This window comes from Pseudopipra pipra, chromosome W, assembly GCF_036250125.1.
Source record: "Pseudopipra pipra isolate bDixPip1 chromosome W, bDixPip1.hap1, whole genome shotgun sequence".
NCBI lineage: Eukaryota > Metazoa > Chordata > Aves > Passeriformes > Pipridae > Pseudopipra > Pseudopipra pipra.
The window spans coordinates 43,082,881-43,103,285 of NC_087580.1; the positions used below are offsets into that span (position 1 = coordinate 43,082,881).

Here is a 20,405-nt window from a genome sequence, read left to right on the forward strand (position 1 = left end):
AAAAAATAGCAGTTGAGTTCAACCTTACTCATTGCTGGGTTTGTGGAGGACCCCTAATGACCGAAAAGTGGCCTTGGAAAGGTACTGCCCTAGGTGCGAAAGAAATACTTAAATGGAATTATACCTTTACCAACAGCAAGATAAGTCAACCAGAAGGATGAGTATTGAGTTTTACAACAATTGGGATAGATTATTTGCAAAAAATAGGAACCCCTTTTTCACAATCAGTTGGAAATACCCCCTGTAAAAGAATCTTAAGTACAAATTCAGTTTCTAGTAAATATGTCCCCCGAGCTCCCAGGACTTACTGGACAGGCAAAAACACTTCTGACTGTAGATGGATAGAAAATTGGAAATTGTACAAATGCAAAGGTACAAAAATGAACCCTTTCTCAGGGATAAGGGAAATTTCGAAGTTCTGGAAAAACATAGATAATATCTCCAAAAATTTTGGAAGGCACCGAATGAGCTTTTCTGGATATGTGGAAAAAGAGCACACACTCTCCTCCCAGGAAAATGGACAGGATGCTGTACTCTGGGGTTAACACAACCTGGGTTTTTCTTGTTACCTTTAGAGAAGGAAAATGAACTGGGGGTTCTGCTGTATGAAGATTTAAAATGGGAAAAAAGGACAATTGGAAGAACTCAGAGATGGGGGAAAGATAAATGGCTTCCTCAAAGAATTATAGAAACATAAGGCCCAGCCACATGGGCATACGATGGAAGCTGGGGTTATCAAACTCCTATTCACATGCTTAACCAGATAATACGATTGCAAACAGTAGTTGAGATAATTACTAATCAAACTGCACAGGACTTGGAGTTACTGGCCCACCAGCAAACCCAGAGTAGAGCAGCCATATACCAGAACCGGCTGGCGCTAGACTACCTCTTGGCAGAGGAAGGAGGGGTGTGTGGTAAGTTTAATACTTCAGACTATTGTTTGCAAATAGATGACAATGGAGAAGCAATAACAAATATAGCCACCAATATCTGAAAAATAGCCCATGTACCAATACAAAAATGGAAATCGATACTAAATGAGGGGTAGTGGAGTAATTTATTCAGGAAAAGGTGGTGGAAATGGCTAGGCTTCCTTCATTTCAAACCTTTGCTGGATTGTTATTTCTACCCTGTTTAATTCCATATCTTATAAGATTAATCCTTAGTGTAGTTCAAGGAATGCACCTGACCACCATACTGATGGATCTGAAAGACGCTACACTTAGAAACCCTGAGACGCGGAGGATCATGGTCCTATGCCCCGGCTCCGAGCAAGTAAAGAATAAGACCGAAGCACTAAAGATGCTAACTAAATGGGAACGATCTCGGAAGGACAATGGAAACATCTAATGTTTAGCTTGTAATAAAACCATGAAGAAAAAGAAAAAGGGGAGAATTGTAGGAAATTAATAAGACAGTTTTATTACAAGCAGGGGTTCCCATGGTTGCCTCGTGCTGAGATACCTGGAGGTCATTTTATTTGGGGAGTTGGGGAGCCATCTTGTGGTCGAGGACTGGTGGGTTGCTTACTGTTCTGCTTACAGGGTTGCTTACAGTTACTGTTACTTACAGTTACAGTAAGAAGGTGGGCCGGAAAGTATGTAAGGCAGTAAGACCAGTCTGGGCTCACTGCCAAAGGACCATGCGGCCGGGGGCAGGGAAACAACTTGATAGGTTGGTTAAAACAACCAATGGACTGCAAGAAGACTATATCACCTTTTAAGGAAGAAAAGAGCGAGGCTTGGCATGGGAGGAGCAAGGGAGTGGTTATGTAAATCAAAGGGTCTTAAAAAGGCTCGTCCCTCCCATTCGGGGTGTGCTCAGACCTGGTCATGAGTCCAATGCACCCAGCGTGCTGTTAATAAAGTTCTTTGTTTCACTTTATTTGGCCGTCTCTGAAATTTTAATTAGAGATATTTCTCACAATTCCACCTGAACATGAGGAAGAACTTCTTTCCTGTGCTGGTGACCACACATTGGAACAGATTGCCCAGAGAGGGTGTGGAGTCTCCCTCACTGGTGATATTCCAGAACTGTCTGGACACAATCCTGTGCCATGTGCTCTGGGATGACCCTGCTTGAGCAGGGAGGTTGGACCAGATTACCCACTGTGGTCCCTTCCAACCTGACCCATTCTGTGATTCATGTATTCAAACAATGGAGAGGGGTGGGTGCACAGTCATTAATGACCATTCTACCTTAGAAACATTAAAAATATACACAGTTGTGGAAAAAAGCATCTAGACAACCACAAAAATATTTATATATAAATATTTATACATATATTATGTGTATATTTTTGCTATTCAAGTAACAGTCAAATGCTACCTATCTAGTAAAGATAAAAATACAAAGAAATTGAGTAATAAAAAATGAATTATTGCCAATTCTAGGTTAGTCATGGCTGTTTGAGAGAACAGGGCACTGAAATACTCTGCCTTCAAATAGTCTCAGAAGTTGCAATAGTACCTAATTCACTTTTGATGCCATGCAAGGCAAGGACTGGAAATCCACAAGGTATGATTGAAACAGAGCACTTCTCTGTGGAGAAAAGTCAACACTTCACCTTGCAAAGTTTGCTGTGGATTTTTAACAGGATATGTTGGTAACAGCTCAGTTTCCTTGCTATTACCTGCGCAATGTAGAAAAGATGTGCAGAGGGGATTTCACCTTTTTGTCAGACTCCTTCTTATTGTGTGTACAATTAGATTTTTCTTTGCTGTTCTTCCACTGTTGTGTAACAAATGTCTGCATGATTCTGCAAAATAAAGAAAGAAAAAAAGATTTTCTTATTCCAGCCAAGACATACTCACTTTAATACTAGGGTCACAGTTCACTACATAGGTCACATGATGCAATGACCTCAGATAGAATTTCTCTGTCACACATATGGACTGATGATTGGGTGTTTCAGCTCCTCAAGAATGTGGGGGGTTTTCCACATAGAACTAATTCACATGGAATTCTTATTGAGAATACAGTGTGTGTAAACAACAAGATATTTTAATAACATTACTTCATTTGTATGATTACAAAAATGCTGCACTGAATTTCTTTAAACACCAAACAGCAAAAGACATTTTTTTCTTAAGGGATTCTTACTGTTGTAAGGGTCAGATATTAAACTCTATATTCTTGTCACACATACACAAGCATATGTGAAAAGATGACTCAGCAACGTTATTAAATTGAATTGTACCATGAACAGATGAAACTGCTAATTTTTTCAACCATTCTTCCCTCTTGTCCTCAAAACTTGGATGACCAAATTACTGTGGTACATCTTAGAGGCCACCATGAAAGCATAGTCCCCTTAGGGTATGAATTATGCTAAAAAAAAGATTATTGCTCCAGACTTCACAAAGCAAAAACATTAAATTGAACACTCCTACTGACAGTCTTTTTTTTACTTTTGTAGCTTAGTTCCTAAAAGACAATAAAGTGACAAAAAAACCTGCCAGGCAGCACAAATCAAGTTCTCTCCAAAAGGATCCTTGCACAGGAGTTAAAAGGTCTCATTGAGAGAGCTTTGAACTATATTTAAACAGGGAAGGGGATAAAATCAGGATTGCTGGAGATATGCCTGGGGGCGGCACACCACTGTTTGAGAGACACCATGCTAGCTAGGTCCTTCAATCTGCTGTCTTGGTAGAGGTAGGAGATGAGGATCCATGCAACAGCAAGGATGCAAGAATTGATGTGCTAGAAACTGCTGAAGTGCCTGAGAAGGTTCACTGAGGAACTGGAGCTTCTCCCCCTGAAAAGGCAGTGGGGTTGCTATCCCAACTGAAGTACGTTTACACCAATGCATGCAGCATGGCAACAAACAGGAGGAACTGGAAGCCATGGTGCAGCAGGAAAACTATGACATAGTTGTCAGCACAGAGACATGGTGGGACAAGTCACACAACAGCAGTGCTGCAATGGATGGCTATAAACTCTTCAGAAGGGAGAGGCAAAAAAGGAGAGGTGGTGGAGTTGTGTGTTAGGGACTGTCTTGATTGTCAAGAGCTTAATGATGGTGATAGTATTGAGTGCTTATGGGTAAGAATCAGGGGGAAGGCCAACAGAGCAGATATCCTGGTGGAAGTCTGTTATAGACCACCCAACCAGAATGAAGAGGCAGATGAAATATTCTATAAGCAGCTGGGAGAAGTCTCATGATCTCTGGCCCTTGTTCTCGAGGGGGACTTCAAATTACCAGATGTCTGCTGGAAATGCGAAACAGCAGAGAGGGAGAAATCTAGGAGTTTCCTGGAGTGTGTAGAAGAGAACTTCCTGACACAGCTGGTGAGTGAGCCTACCAGGAGAGGTGTCCTACTGGAGCTGCTGTTTGTGAACAGAGAAGGACTGGTGTGATGTGATGGTCAGAGCCGTCTTGGGTACAGTGAACACAAAATTATAGAGTTTTCTGTTCTCAGAGAAGTAAGGAGGGGGGTCAGCAGAAGTGCTACCTCAGACTTTCAGAGGGCAGACTTTGGCCTGTTTAGGAAACTGCTTGAGAGAGTTCCTTGGAAGGCAGTCCTGAAGGGCAGAGGAGCTGGACCTGCTTTAAGAAGGAAATCTTAAAGGCACAGGAGGAGACTGTCCCCATGTGCCAAAAGACTAGCCAGAGGGGAAGACCAGCCTGGCTGAATAGAGAGCTTTGGCTGGAACTCAGGGGGAAAAAGAGTGTTTCACCTTTTGGAAGAAGGGGCAGGCAACTTGGGAAGACTACAAGGATGTCGTGAGCTTATGCAGGGAGAAAATTAGAAGGGCCAAACTCAGCTAGAACTTATATGGCCACTGCCATAAAAGACAACAAAAAATGTTTTTTCAGGAGGGCCAAGGAGTATCTCCATCCTTTGTTGGATGTGGGGTCAAAGATAGTGACAAAAAATATAGTGATGAGGAAAAAGTTGAGGTACTTAATGCCTTCTTTGCCTCAGTCTTTAATAGCAAGACAAGTTGTCATCAAGGTAACCAGCTCCTTGAGCTGGAAGACAGAAATGGGGAGCAGAATGAAGTCTCCATAATACAGGATGAAATGGTTAGAGACCTGCTATGCCACTTAGACCCACACAAGTCCATGGTGCCAGATGGGATCCACCCAAAAGTACTGAAGGAGTTGGTAGAAGAGCTCACCAAGCCACTTTCAATCACTTTACCAGCAGTCCTGGTCAGCCAGGGAGATCCCAGGAAACTGGAACTTGGCAAATATGCTACCCATCTACAAGAAGGGTCGGAAGGAGTGATGCCTTAGAAATTTTAAGATTTGTAGCATTTGTATGACTGTAAAGTTTCTCACACTTTAAATAGCAGTTGACAGTTACCAAACCCAGTTCTCATGATTCATATCAAATTTTCTAAATTCTTCAGGTTTTTTTAATGTTCTTCTTAAGGGAAAAGACTCTAGCAAGCACTTTTTGTTTAGGACATATGCACCTGGACCGGAATAATAAGATGTCATTATAGCCAAAGCAACCTTGAAGGCCCAGGAAGAGCTTGGAAGAGCTCCAAAGACAATGCATGCTGTGAGGAGGAGGAAGATGAGGAAGAAAGGGGTCTTGAGACCTCCAACTCAATTCTGGGGAGGAGTGCCGGGGGGCAGATCTGGGGAGGATCTGGGAGCAGATAGTTCTTGGATTGGATGGATTAGTACTATAAAATTGTAAAACCCCTGGACACGTGTGTGTGCCTATGTACTGTGTACACTTGAAGGCCTTCATTAAAGAACTGCTCTCTATCTTATCTATACTAATATTCTTTGGAGAAATTTTTTCTTCCATTTTAGGCATCAGGAGGATCCGGAGAACTACAGGCCTGTCAGCCTGACCTCAGTCCTGGGGAAGGTCATGGAGCAGATCATGAGTACTATCACATGGCACATACAGGACAACCAGGGGATCGTGCCCAACCACTATGGGCTTATGAAAGGCAGGTCCTGCTTGACTGATCTGTTCTTCTATGACAAGGTGACCCACCCAGTGGATGAGGGAAAAGCTGTGGATGTGTCTACCTGGACTTCAATAAAGCCTTTGACACCATTTCCCACAGCATTCTCCTGGAGAAACTGACTGCTCATGTCTTGGATGGGTTTACTCTTTGCTGGGCAAAAAACTGGCTGGATGGTTGGGCCCAGACAGTGGTGGGGAATGTTAAAACCAGATGGCAGCTGATCACTAGTGGGGTTCCCCAGGGCTCAGTAGTGGGGGCGGTTCAGTTTAATATCTTTATTGATGATCTGGATGAGGGGATCAAGTGCACCCTCAGCAAGTTGCAGTCGACACCAAGTTGGGGGGGAGTGGGTATTTTCTTGTGATTAGAAAGGCTCTGCAGAGGGATCTGGATAGGCTGGATAGATGGGCTGTGGCCAATTGTATGAGGTTCAACAAGGCCAAGTGCCAAGTCTTGAACTTGGGTGACTAACAACCCCATGCAGTGCTACAGGCTTGGGGCAGAGTGGCTGGAAAGTGGCCCATTGGAAAAGGACCTGGAGGTGTTGGTCAATAGCAGCTGAACACGAGCCAGCATGTGCCCAGGTGGACAAGAAGGCCAATGGCATCCTGGCTTGGATCAGAAATAGTGTGGCCAGCAGGACTGGGGAAGTGATTGTCCTTCTGTACTTGGTACTGGTGATGCTGCATCTCAAGTACTGTGTTCAGTTTTGGGCTCCTGAATTCAGGAAGGACTTTGAGGTGCTGGAGCAGGTCTGGAGAAGGACAACAGAGCTGGGGAAAGGTCTAGAGCGTAAGTCATGAGGAGCAGCTAAGGGAGCTGGGGTTGTTCAGTCTGGAGAAAAGGAGGCTCAGGGGAGACCTTATCACTCTCTACAACTCCCTGAAAAGGGATTAACAAGTGGCAGGATGAGAGGAGATGGCCTCAAGTTGCACCAGGGAAGGTTCAGGTTAGATATTAGGAAAAATTTCTTCACTGAAAGGGTTGTAAAGCATTGGAACAGGCTGCCCAGGGAAGTGGTGGAATCACTATCCCTGGAAGTGTTCAAAAGGCATGTGGATATGGCACTTGGGAAAATGGTTTAGTGGTGAACACGGTGGTGCTGGGTTGTGGGAACAAACTGAGTCAGATGCACCTGCATTCAGTTAATTAGAATCAAAAGGGAGTGTTTCGGCCTTGGAGCTGAGGAGTGTGTGAATCAAAACACTGAGTTTTCAAAAAGTCCTGGGAATTCTAGTTAACTGAATGACAACACCAGGTGCTGTTTACCAAAAGAACCCTAATAAAAGGGGAATGCAGAGAAAGCTCTGTGGAGAATCCTGAAAACTGAATCATGGTGTGTGTGCAGCTTCATTTCTTCAGCACCCATATTTGCCATACTGGGTTAATGGTTGGACTCAATGATCTTGGAGGTCTTTTCCAACCTTAATGATTCTATGATTCTAACTGTCAAAACTAAACTTAAAAAAGCAAAACCTTTTATTTTTTCATTTAAAGAAAAACAAGTTCAAAACACTTTGATCCCACTAACCTGACAACCTGTGAATTTTATTGCACTTGACATGGTCTTGGAAACTAAAAAGTGCAATATTTACTTAAAACACTTTAAACACTTTTCCAGACTTACTTTTTTAGCTGATGTCCCAGCCCAAATCTTTCCTTAGTAGAGATCTGAAATACATCCACAGTTGGCACTACAGAAAAAGGATATATCGTTGATATACAAACTTAAAACAATAATCAAGAACTCATGACCATACAAGTCATATTAAAATATTCCCACAATATTCTATCTGGACCTTTACCATAGGCAATGCCATTGAACAAATAGTGAAAGCAGACATGTCATCTTAGTCTATGAACAAATGAATACATGATTTGTAATCATCATCTAAGTGCCTGATGTATGAATTCCAGTGGTCAAGGATTACCTTGAATTTTCCTCAAGACCTGTCCTAATGTTGGTATATCCATAAAGTGTAAGAGGTGAAGGCTGGAAGTCAGCTCCTGGTATTACTAAAATCCTTTAATAGCATTTACTAGATAGAAGGGGCATGTGGATTCCAGTACTTTTTGAGAGACTCTCAGGTCCTCGAGACAGGACAACAGCCAACACATATTACAAGCATGAATAGACTTTGTATTAAATAAGGAAGTAATGACTATAGTAAAAGAAAAAGGAATGAAAACAAAAATCTGGGGCAGATTCAAATTTAATTAAAAAAGGAAAATCAGTATTTTGAAATCTATATTGTTCTAATCACTGAGAAAACCAGATTTTATTCAGAATATCAAAGTTTATCCTTTATTTTCCCATTAATAAATTAATTTTTAAAATAAAATGCAAGATATATATATAACCTGACTATTCAATTTCACTTAGTTCAAAGCACCATAGATACCTTTCCTTTAATCTTATTTTTCAAATATAATAATGACAAAATGATGAATTTTTCAAAAGGGACAAATATTTTGATTAGAGGTAGCAACGTCTTTAGATTGTCAAATTTAGGACACGTGGCGGGGGAGAATATTTTCAGTATCAATCATCATGCCTAGATCGGCAATATTAAAATTTGATATCTAGATTACAATTGTTGTCTAAACTCTACAACCAGAGGACACAGGACAGTACCTCCAAAGGCTGATTCATCCTAATGTAAGACAGGTTTTTAAGGCACATGGGAGAAACTGCTCACAGGTACAATAATAAGACATTAATTAGAAGAATAACCATCTGAAATCAGGATATTAAACAGCTACAATGCCGTAGGTATACCTCTCGTGTTTTGGAGTATACTGCATTTCTGTTTCTTCTATCAATGAAAAGAAAGTACTATAGTAGAAAAATATGTAGCATAAAATTATGGTCCAATAATCTCAAAACAACATAATTAAGGGGGAAGAGGAATACACAAAGAGTTTTGTTAACACAAAAGATGTTGGATCTCATTGTCCTCTGGTAAATAAATAAACACGGCTGCAACAGCAGTTGAGCTCATAAAACCAGTAGCAGTGAAGCACTTGCCTCTGGCCCTGATCTTGCCTTTCTTGGTACTCAGGCACTCCTACAATCAGTCAGCTTCAGGACAGGGAACTAAGCTTCCTGTTTTAACCTTGTTAATGGTGCAGAAGATATCTTGTTACTTCTAATTTCACTAAATCATTTCATACTGCATGCTGCTCTTTGTGCTTCACTCTCTCCTATTTGCTGCACTTTTTTATTTTTTACATTACATTTTGATAGAAATATTCTGAATACTAACATTGCTACCTGTTATGGCAAATACATATTCTAAGATCTGCATATTTACAAAAAAGATTGCATCAATCAAATACAAAAAGACCAAAGTCAAGCAAAAAAAAAAATTACTGATGTAATGAAATGCTTATTTGAATGAACAGAACATGGCTTTTAGTTAGAATCGACAGACAACATATCCTATAAAAATAGCTCATTGAGACAGATTTTGCTAAATATATTATGATTGGAAATATCTATTGATTTTCCAGAGGCAGAATTCTCCCACAGATACAAGCCTGCATTGACAGCTTGCACTGGAAGCCTCCAAAACTGAGCAAGTTATGTTTCAAATGACACACTTAGTTCTGACTTTCCATTGTAAAAATATATCTGGAGTTGACTCTTGCATATGAATGTTTCCAAATCTTTAATCTCAGTTGATTCTTCATGAGTCTGACCATTTTTGCTCTCATGAGAAAGCTTTACTCACATAACAACCAGAGAGTAGGATGTCAACATTTAAAATTCTCATTCAAATTTAAAGATCCCCAGAGTACCCACAGTCACACAGAAATCAGAAGCTGGCACGATAATTACCATGGCCTGATTCTTCAAAGGTGCATGAAAAAGGGCATATGTCCTGCACAGATCTGTGTATGTATACCTTATTGGTGATATCTGCATCTATGAAGATGATCCCTGATTTCCAAAATCTAGAAATCACATATAAGAAAATGTTGATCTTTATTCCTTAACCCCTAGTTCCTAGGGGAAGCAGCTGCATTTCAAAGGATATCAAGAAAAGAAGTTCCAAAACTCAACCTATGAAAGTTTAAACTAATGTCCACATCATTATTGAGGGCCTAGCCATGCAAATATATGTAAGTATAATTTCAAACTAGTAGGACTGCTCTCAGTGGTAGATTTAAGTGCATGCAGGGTCAAAGATTTGGCAGAGCATCTATCACCTAGTACATGGCTTAGATCGAGACACCATACAGTCACATGAAGAATACATCGGTGACTAACCTGGACCATTTAAGTACTGTGTAAGTGAACAGTGCAATCGCACTATTATAGGCTCTGTGCGAATTACATCCCAAGCCACAGCAATCTCTTCCTAGTTCAAGATAAAAAGAAAACAACAGACACCATTATCTATCATGAGGAACTGTTGCATTTTGTCAGTCTACCTTAGGGTTGTTATAAACACTATCCATCTATTTAGCCAGTCATGGAATATCTACTCCAACTCTAAACTTGAGACATAGGACAAACTATTGCCTGCTAATGTCTCTAAAAGCATTGTTAGACTGCTTCCAGTTCTTGAGTATGCTCACTTAAACTGAACACAGGTTTCTATACAACACTACATCTGCAATGCAGGCAGACATTACCATCAATCAAGAGATACTGCTTCAAAGCTGAGAAGCAAAGAAGCAAATAAAGATGGAAAGGAAACTCATGCCATGACACAGGACAAAGGAAATGTTTGCTCCTTCTTAAGACTGATTACAATAATTCAAGGTATGATCAGATTTTCTTAAATTTTAGAAGAGCTTGAGAACGTATGTGCTGTGCTGACCTGAGAAAATGACGTATCTGTGCAAAAGCTAATGATGCCTCTAAAAGCACTAATTTTCATTCTACATCTAGAGGACAGGAAGTTACTGCACAGATGAGGTGAGGAAATGTGGAGTTACTGACAGCATAACTGTTATAGGAGCCATGCTGCTAGTCGACAGCACAGTGCTACTGTGCTGTCTCCTTTGTCACTGAAGCCTCTCCCTAATCAGCTGCAGATGCTGAGAAGCACATAGGAAAGCTTCAGCCAAGGTCTTCCTCCCTCCAGGACTTTGTGAAGTGTTTTCACCTAACTAATGTCTAGGATAGCAAAAAAAAAAAATAATTTCATTTATATCAGTTAAAACACCATTCACAAAGCATATTTGGAAGAAAATACATATGCAGTAAATAAAAGCCTACGAAACATTTTAACAATGTGATCATAAAAGGAAAAAGAAAGAAACCTTTCCACTGAGTAGCAAACAATAATGTGACAGTCACTTGTGAAGATCAAGTCTCTGAAAAAGCAAAGTCTCAGTGGTTGTCTAGTCTGATGTATAGCAGAATTAAACGGGTATTAATGTTCATTATTTAACCCTGTGATTAGATTACTTACATCAAGAAAGCTAACATCAATATGCAGATCAATATCTACATCATCAATAGTTCCATATTCCCTGAAAGAAAAGAATTACATTACATTAGAGCTCTTTAAGACACTCCTCAGCCCATAAGTACTTATAATATTTTTTAAAGGATAATCTTGTGTGTAAAGTCAGAATGGTGATAAAATACACATTTACATAGATTGGATCAATATTCCCAGTGGGTGACTGCTGCACTGAAATCTTCTTTCAGTAGATCTTGCTTAAATAGGTTATATCTTTTTTCTACTAATTCCTCAAATTTTCATTGCTGCTATGTAAAGAAAATAATAATGGTCACATGCTGCTCCTATTTATGAAAAAAAAATGCTAGTTAATTGTTACAAGTATTTTAGGCTAACAGCCAGCAACTAAGAATCATAGAATCAGAATATCCTGAGTTGGAAGGGATCCACGGGGATCGTCTAAGTCAAACTCCTGGCCCTGCACAGGACAGCCCCAAGAATCACACCATGTGCCTGAGAGTATTGTCCAAACACTTCTTCAACTCAGACAGGCTTGGTGCTATGACCACTTCACTAGGGAGTCTGTTCCAGTGCCTGACCGCCCTCTGGGTGAAGAACCTTTTCCTAATATCCAACCTAACTCCCCCCCAACATAGCTTCATGCCATTCCCTCGGGTCCTATCACTGGTCACCAGAGTGAAAAGATTGGTACCTGCCCCTCCACTTCCCCTTGTGAGGATGTTCAAGACTGCAATGAGGTCTGCCCTCAGTCTCCTCTTCTCCAGGTTGAACAAGCCAAGTGACCTCAGCTGCTCCCTGTATGCATTCCCCTCAATTTGTGTGCTTGCCCTTAAAATCAAACCACTTCCACATGCATACATCCACAAAAGAAACTTTTTTAAACGGCACTTAACAAGACGTATATATAGCTGTGGCAGCCAGCATGAGAAACAAGAAGTGAAAGACCTGAGAAAGGTCTAAATGACCTTGTGTTGTTTTCTCTAGGCTGTGATTTACTGCCCAGAAACAAGCTCAGCTATTCTGTTTGCATTCTTACCATATGTGGGTGTGAAAAGAAGTTCCTTGAAACTCCAAGGTTTATGTGCGTGTTGTTTGTGTGAACAGGCCGGCCTGAGAGAGTGATGGATGTGTGACTTGCAGCTGTATTCTGTCTTGATTTGCTTAACCACTCCCAGCTAAAAGTGAATGATATAAAAACCCTGAGTGATGGGTAATAAACTGATTTCTGTCCACCAAGTCAGGAGTCCGTAATCTTCATTCCATCTATAAATGGCACCCAGACGAGGCTGAATTATAGCACACAGTGCTCTGGGATGGAAGCTGCATCCGAACGGGGTTGGTCATTTTGCGCACATCATCCTGTGTCGGGATCATCACCCACTGTCATGTGTCATAGTTTGAGCTGCTCCCCCCGGGGCTGAGAGCTAGAGGTGGTTGGTCCCAGGAGAGTTTCCCCTGAGGGACCAATCACAGCTGTTCTTTTTTGCTCCTGTGAAATTAGATATTCACAACAGCCGGAAGTTGTTGGCAGAGGAGGTGTGTGTGAGAGTATGTGAGAGAGAGAGAAACCGAGGGGTGGACGGGGACCCCCTGAACCCGGAGGGACCCCTGTGCCCCCACGGCCCTGGCTCGGCCAGGGTTGGAGGCAGCGTGTAGGAGTGTGTGTGTGTTGTGAGGGAGAGACTCACAACCATGAGGTGAGAGGGGGGAGGCCTCTGGCCCCTTACGGGAGCCAGGCCCTCTTCCCCCCCCCCCCCCCCAGCTAGGCTGCGGGGCTTGTGACAGTTTATAACTGGACTAAGTACCTTGCGGCCAAGGCGAGTGGGCTCTTTTTCTTCCCCCACTGCCCAGGGAGGAAGTGGTGTGAACTCAAGGCAGGCGAGGCATTGGAGCTGAGCCAAGAGACGGGCCAGAGTGGTCCGACTGCCCAGAGAAGCAGTTGCGATTTGTTACCAAAGCTGGAAAAACTCCAGGCAGAAATGGGAGATGGGCCAGAGGGCTCGGAGGTGCCGACGTGGGTTTGGACGTGGGCTACCGAAACTGAAAGCTGCAGCAGCTAAGGAAGAGAGCCAAACCAACAGGTTTTTCTGGGTAAGGACTTTTTGGTGAAAACTATTTGGGGTAAAGGACTGAGCAGAGACCCAGAGCTTGCAACCTGTAGAGTGAGAATGGAACATCTTACTGGGAGGAAACCTTCACGAAACCAGGGAGAAAGGACTCAGAGCTGACTCCCTGGACCTTTCATGATGAAGATACTGATGACGCAAGTTGTTTCCCTTGCAGCTCAGGATGAGACCTCAGTGTGGAGCTGAGGGCTGGTGGGGGTGCACAAGAACCCCTTTTCCCACATACCCTAATGAGAGAGAGACTTTTTCACTATCGCCCTGAAGACTTCTTCTGAACTGATGTGGGAGGGTCCAAGGGGTGGTAGAAGCTGTGTTAATATTGTGTATATAATTGCTTTATAGGGTCAGCTTGGAGAGTTGAGGCATATATACTAAAGAGGACAACATGTTGCTTGTTGTGTAATGGACGCCGAAAAAGATAAATTTTACACTGACCTGCGCTGCCTTACCCAAAAGGTGCCTGCAGATGATAAGATCATTATCCTTGGTGATTTCAATGCCAGAGTAGGAAAGAACTTTGAAGCCTGGAAAGGAGTATTAGGCAAGCATGGTGTTGGAAACTGCAACGATAATGGTTGCCTTCTGCTAGAGTTTTGTTCAGAGAAACAGCTCACCATCACTAATACTATCTTTCAGAAGAAAAATAGTCTGAAGCAACTGGGATGCATCCTAGATCTAAGCACTGGCACCTCATTGATTATGTCTTGGTGCAACGGAGAGATGTCTGCCATGTCCACCATACCCGCGTGATGCCTAGTGCAGAATGCCAAACAGACCACCGACTTGTGCACTGCAAACTTAACTTCAATCTTAAATTCAAACCTAAAAGGGGCAGTATCCCAAGGAGAAGACTCCAAGTTAACAATCTCCAATCAGCCACCGTGAGAGACAGATTCCAGGCAAATCTTCAAACTAGGCTCGAAAACCATTCCATAGATTCTATAGATACCCCTCCTGAAACACTTTGGCACCATATTAAAAACAGCATCCTACAGTCCTCTGAAGAATCCTTAGGGTTCTCCTTCAAGAAGAACAAGGACTGGTTTGATGAAAACAATCAAGAGATCCAGGAATAGTTGAGGAAGAAGAGAACTGCTCACCAAGCACACCTTGCACTGCCATCCTGTCACGTAAGAAAAGCAGCCTTTCGTCTTGCATGCAGCAAGCTCCAACAGAAACTCCGTGACATCCAGAACAAGTGGTGGATTGATCTAGCTGAAAAAACTCAATTATGCGCAGATAGGGGTGATCACAGAGGATTCTATGAGGCCCTGAAAAGAGCGTACGGACCTATATACCAGGTCCAAAGCCCTCTACTCAGCGCAGATGGTCAATGCTTCTAACCAGATAAAACCTCCATTCTGAATCGATGGTCTGAACACTTTCAGACTCTTTTCAGAACCAACCGTGTAGTTCAAAACTCAGCAATTCAGTCCATCACACAACAACCGGTGAAGTATGAATTGGATACTGCCCCCACTTTGGAAGAAACTCTTATGGCCATATGGCAGGTGAAAATTGGCAAGGCAGCTGGGGTTGATGGAATTCCACCTGAAGTCTGGAAACATGGGGGCCTTGCACTCCATGTTAAATTTCACGAATTTTTGGCGCGCTGTTGGGAACTAGGCGAACTACCATCAGACCTTCGTGGTGCAGTCATCACCACTTTGTATAAGAAGAAAGGAGTTAAATCAGACTGCTCAAATTACCGTGGTATTACTCTGCTCTCCATTGCTGGCAAGATCCTGGCAAGAATACTCTTGAACAGACTAACACCCGCTATAGCAGAAGGAATTCTACCTGAAAGCCAATGTGGTTTCAGAGCCAACAGGAGTACCACAGACATGGTATTTGTTCTCAGATAACTGCAAGAGAAGTGTAGGGAACAGAACAAAGGTCTCTATGTAACCTTTGTCGACCTCACCAAGGCTTTCGATACTGTGAGCAGAAAAGGTCTATGGCAGATTTTGGAATGTTTAGGTTGTCCTCCTAAGTTCCTTAAAATGATCATCTCACTCCATGAGGATCAGCACGGCCAAGTCAGAGCCCTTTCTTATAACCAATGGTGTGAAACAAGGCTGCGTTCTCACTCCAACCCTATTCGCACTCTTTTTCAGCATGATGCTCCAAAGGACCATGGCAGACATCGATGATCAGGACGGTATCTACATTCGATATCGTACTGATGGAAGCCTATTCAACCTAAGGCGACTGAAGGCCCATACTAAGACCTTAAACATCTTGTCTGGGAGCTGCTTTATGCTGATGAAACCGCCCTTGTTGCCCACACAGAAGCAGCTCTGCAGCGTTTAACATCCTACTTTGCTGAGGCTGCTGAGCTCTTTGGGCTGGAAGTCAGCTTAAAGAAGACTGAAGTTCTCTATCAACCAGCACCTCCGGAAGTCTTCCATCATCCTCATATCACCATTGGAGAATCAGAGCTCAAATCAGTTCAGCAGTTTAATTACCTAGGCAGCCTCATCTCTTCGGATGATAAGATTGATGGAGAGATAGACAACAGGTTAGCAAAGGCATATAGTGCCTTCAGAAAGCTTCGTAAAGAGTTTGGCAAAATAAACACTTGAAGAAAAGTACCAGAGCCATTGCGCTGTCTACGCTTTTATATGGATACAAATCATGGGTCACTCTTGAGGAGAAAAGACAACACAGAAAGAATCGTGCCTTGCAGAATATACCACCTAAGGAGTCTTTCTGCTGTGCCTTTTGCAACCGGACGTGCCTATCTCGTATTTGCCTTTTTAGCCACCAACGCGCTTGTAAGAAACGTGGGTAGAGCCCTTCCCAAATCTTCGTTCGCGAAGCCTAGCCATGATGATGATGATGAATTGCTTTGTAGTTTCTATAGTATGAGTATTTATTGTGTATAGTAATAAATTGTATATAATTCCCTTCCCCTATACTGAGATGTGCCTGTCTGAAAATTTCTCTTCGGTGTTGAGGAGAATTGTGGAGGGAGCTTGGAGATTGGATTTTTGGCGTCAAACCCCCACATCGTGACAGAGGTGAGCGGCTGCAGAATGTTGTGGGTCAATCAATGTCAAAGGAACATAAGTTATATGCAGAAATTCTGCATCGCATTTTGAAAGAACAGGGATCTGCTGCTAAAATGGCTGATGTGGTCAAATTGCTTGTATGGGTTAGAGATTCTTGTCCCTGGTTTCCTAAACATGGTTCTTATGATGCTGCTTTATGGACTAAGATTGGTGAGGAACTTCTAACAAAGACTGATTTAGCTTCGGATACTCCGACCAAAATTGTAGTTGCTTGGAAAGCTGTGTATACAGCTTTAAGAGCTGTAGAACAAACAGACACCATGTTGCAGGCCTGGTCCACAGTCGCCAAATGAGGAATTCTCTGGGGGTAATAAAATACTTAATGACCCATTGACAGTGACTGATGAGCTTAATTAGCCCTTTTGATCTGAATCCTGCAACCCCTGAAAAAGCGACAGCTCTATATCCCCTAAAACAGGTAAAACTGTTATCGGCTTCTGCTCCGACAGCAGAGGAAGTTTTACAGGCACAGTATAATCATCCTGAACCTCTGTTATCCAGGCTGCTACACACAGTGCCAGCGCAACCGGTGCACTGCCCAGAGGCAAATGTGGATTCCTTTATTTTGGAGGACTGTAAATTGGCTGCTTTAAAATGCGAGGATGTCGAACTCTTGAACGCTATGCCAGTATTTTATAGACCACACTGCCCACCTCAATTTGAACATCTTCCTTATGAAGTTGTAAAAGAGGTTCGTAAATCTGTCAAAGAGTATGGATTACAGTCATCATATACACTGAGGTTAGTTGCAGCTATGGGAGATTCTTACGTTATGACCCTGTCTGACTGGAAAGGCTTTTTATGTTTAATCTTGTCCGCTGCGCAGTTTAAGGTGTGGATTGCTGAATATTGTGAACTGGTCAATGCTCAAGTTAGGGACAATGTCACAAATGGGACAGCTATCGGCTGTGATGAGCTAATGGGCAAGGCGCAATATCTTACCTCAATGACACAGATCACATTGCCACAGCTTGTTTTCACTCAAGCTACTGATCTGACCACGAAAGCCCTTAGAAAAGCTCCAGGCGCCAAAAACAGAGAGCCGTCTTTCGCAGCTGTTAAACAAGGCCCACGGGAACCTTACATGTCATTCATCGATCAATTGCAGACTGCAATTTCGTGGCAGATAGATAATGACACAGCAGCACAGGTTTTGCTTTTTCAGTTAGTAATTGACAATGCAAATACAGATTGTCAAAGAGCTTTGGTGCCTTTAAGAAATCAGACTAAGTCGGTTGCCTAACTTATTACGGCTATTCACTGTTATCAGTGTAATCAAGAAGGACATATTAAAAGAGGTTGCCCCTTGGGGAATAAAAAGGGCAATATTCCCCCCCACACCCATGTCCAAAATGCAGCAGAGGATTTCATTGGGCAAATCAGTGCCCATCCAAATTTACTAATGACAGCAAACCCCTTTCGGGAAACTTCAAAGGGGACACGGGGCCTGGTGCCCTGAAACAAAATTGGGTCCCACCTGTCGAGAATCACAACAGAGCATGGAACTTCACGTCTCACAGCCCTCAGACAAACAGGACATACGCAGCCTCCAACTTGCCACCTCAGGAAGCGCTGGGCTGGATTTGGCCCTCGCCACAGGAATAAACATACCAGATGATGACAGTTAATCACGCAAATGGATTCAAAACAGGATTTTTCTCAGAGGCCACTGTGCAACAGCCATGGCTCAAACTAGCCTGGAAAGCACTCTGTTTTGGGTGGATCAGTGGACTTTGAAATCAGAGCATCTAGAATGGACACAGAAATTAGTACAAGAGCAATTAGAAGTAGGACATATTATTCCATCGAACAGTCCCTGGAACACACCTATATTTGTAATCCCAAAAAAGTTAGGAAAATGGAGATTATTGCAAGATTTAAGAGCAGTGAATGCTGTCCTTCAACCTATGGGAGTGTTGCAGCCTGGAGTTCCTAATCCAATGCTTATCCCTGACTCTTGGGACATGGTTGTTCCGGATCTGAAGGATTGGTTTTTTTACCATCCTGTTACATGAGAAAGATAGTGAAAGGTTTGCTTTTTCTGTTCCCAGTATTAATTACAGCACTTCTATATGATGATATCAATGGGTTGTATTGCCTCAGGGGATGATGAATAGCCCTACAATCTGCCAGTTAGTTGTTGATTCTGTGTTACAACCAGCGAGACAGCAGTTCCCAAAAGCTCACATATGTCACTATATGGATGATATCTTAATAGCAACAGCTAATTCAGTGACGGTTGAGCAAATTTTTATGGTGGTACAACAGTCTCTGAGACTTTATGGCTTACAGATAGCACTGGAAAAGGTACAAAGAGAAGCTCCATGGAAGTATTTAGGCTGGAAAGTTTTTGAAACTACAGTATTTCCCTCTTCTATAAAATTGCACACTAATGTCAAAACACTCAATGATTTACAGAAATTGCTAGGGACCATTAACTGGATTCAGCCAATGCTCGGAATTACTACAGAAGAATTATCCCTTCTTTTTGATCTGCTAAAGGGTGACCCTGATTTACCATCTCCACGTCAATTCACTGAAACAAGCCAGCAAGCTCTGCAATTGGTCATCCGAAAAATTCACACGGTTTTTGCAGGCCGTCTGCGACTGAATGTTCTGATTGCTTTATTTGTAATTTACAGTTCTTTTCAACCTTATGCTCTAATAGGACAATGGGTTACAGAGGAACAACAAGTCAAAATTTTAGAGTGAGTTTTTTTGTCACACGTGTTTCCTAAAACATTAACTACAACTGTGGATATGCTAACTTCTCTGGTACACAAAACACGTCAGCCATGCCAGGTTCTGGTTGGCTTGGACCCAGCTGTAATTTATCTGCCTTTCAAGAAAGATGTTTTTCATGGTTTACTTTTGCAATCTTTATCTTTGCAGACTGCCTTTGCTGACTTTTTAGGAGAAATTGTCTTTCAACTGCCGAGACACGGGTTTCTACAGCCGTTATCTGAATTACCCATTCAGTCACAAGATCTCTGTTCCAGGACTCCCATAGCTAATGTCATCACTGCTTTTATTGACGGTTCAGGCAAGATGGGAAAGGGTGCTGTTGTATGGAAGCCTGATAGTCACTCTCCCTGGCAGTCAGCAGTGATTACCGTTTCTGCATCAACACAGATTGTCGAGCTTTCTGCGGCTATAAAAGCGTTTGAGCTATTCAGTGACCAAGTTTTAAATATTGTTTGTGACTCTCAATATGTCGTAGGTATCATAGCTTGGGTCGGAGACTCTTTCATCAGAGAATCCTCTAACAAGCTGTTGTTTGAATGCTTTATTTTGTTTGTCATATTTGTTCTCATACCAACTTGCCAGGACCAATCGCAGAAGGTAATTCAGTGGCAGATAAATTACCCATGCCAGCTGTGGTACCAAGTTTTCTGTTTTTTTTGTTGATCAGGCATGTCTGTCTCATTCCTTTTATCATCAAAACACCTTGTCCTTACAGAAATTTTTTTTTAACAAAGTGCAGGCACAGGATATCATTTGTGCATGTCCTTATTACCCACGGCAGGAGGAGTTAATCCCCGAGGCCTTTCAAGCAACAAACTTGGCAACCTGATGTTACATATGTGCCTTCATTTGGGACCCTTAAATACTTACATTGATACTTTTTCTGGTTACATTTAGGCATCTGCTAAAACAGGTGAAAAGGCTAAAGATGCTCGAAGCCACTGGCTCGCTGCTTTTGCAGTCATGGGTGTGTCAAAATCTATCAAAACAGACAATGACTCTGCCTATGCTGCTGCTTTGATGCTGCATTTTTTGCAGGACTGGGGAGTCACTCGTTACTGGTATCCCTCATTCCTACG

General features: G+C 42.3%; 1 long non-coding RNA gene across 1 annotated transcript; it reads right to left on the reverse strand.

Moving 5' to 3' along the window:
* Positions 1–2,633: 2,633 nt before the first annotated feature.
* LOC135405131 (uncharacterized) lies at positions 2,634–11,430 on the reverse strand. The gene is made up of 4 exons (XR_010425750.1): positions 11,367–11,430; positions 10,214–10,304; positions 7,568–7,634; positions 2,634–2,761 (listed from the first exon to the last, which is right to left on the reverse strand). It is a non-coding gene; the product is annotated as an uncharacterized LOC135405131 (long non-coding RNA).
* Between the last annotated feature and the right edge of the window lie 8,975 nt (positions 11,431–20,405).